Raw genomic sequence first — 1172 nt, 5'->3', positions numbered from 1 at the left:
GCTCAGATACCAGGAAACCCCAAAATGGCTGAAGTTCAAAAGATAGTGCTCATGGGAACTGCCCATATCCTACGTAAAATACTGTCTATGTGATCTCAAATTTTAAAGCAAACACATAATTTTCTTATGGTTTCTTAAACATTCACTTGAACAAAACTGTACAAATCCAAATATATGGTACCCTAGGAATAACACCTACATGAACTTCTAACTTGTTGTCTCTTGAGGTCTCTGGGTGAGACTTGGATCCAACTTGTACAAATGCAAAACAAAAGTCAAACATAAAATAATAATAATAATAATAATAATAATAATGATCATGATCATGATCATGATCATGATCATGATCATGATTTAAAATTTTGGCACAAGGCCAGCAATTTTGGAGAAGAGGGTAAGTCGATTACGGCGACGCCAGTGCTCAACTGGTACTTATTTTATCGATTCCGAAATGATGAAAGGCAAAGTCGATTCGTGCGGAATTTAAACGCGGAGCATAATGTCAGAAAAAATGCCTCTAAGCATTTTTTTCCGGCACGGCATTGATTCTGACGGCTCGCCGCCATTATCTATAGATAGATAAATAGATATTGTGCACGTATAGTAAGAAGTTTATTTCCCAACCATATGGTTCCGAGTTCAATTCCTCTATTCGGCATCTTGAGTAAATGTCTTCTACTATAGCATTTGGCAGATAGAAACTGAAAGAAGCCCGTTGTAGTATATATGAATATATACTACACACGCACACACACATACAAACAAATACACACAATTATACACACACATACAAACATACACAAAGACACACACACACACACACACACACACACATACACAAGCACACACAAACACACATGCGCACATACACACACAACCACATACATATTCGTGCACGCGTACACACGCACACACACACACACACAATTACACACATACACATACAAACATACACAAACACACACACAAATACATACACAAACACACACGTACCAACACATACACACACAAACACACATACACACGCAACCGAATAGATAATCGTGCTCGCGCACACATGCACACACACACACACACACACACACAAACATACACACACAAACACGCACACGCACAAGCACACACGCACAAACACACATACGCACATTCACACGCAACCGAATACATACTCA

The sequence above is a fragment of the Octopus bimaculoides genome, chromosome 12 (assembly GCF_001194135.2).
Source record: "Octopus bimaculoides isolate UCB-OBI-ISO-001 chromosome 12, ASM119413v2, whole genome shotgun sequence".
In the NCBI taxonomy this organism is placed as follows: domain Eukaryota; kingdom Metazoa; phylum Mollusca; class Cephalopoda; order Octopoda; family Octopodidae; genus Octopus; species Octopus bimaculoides.
This window is presented reverse-complemented; position numbering follows the sequence as displayed.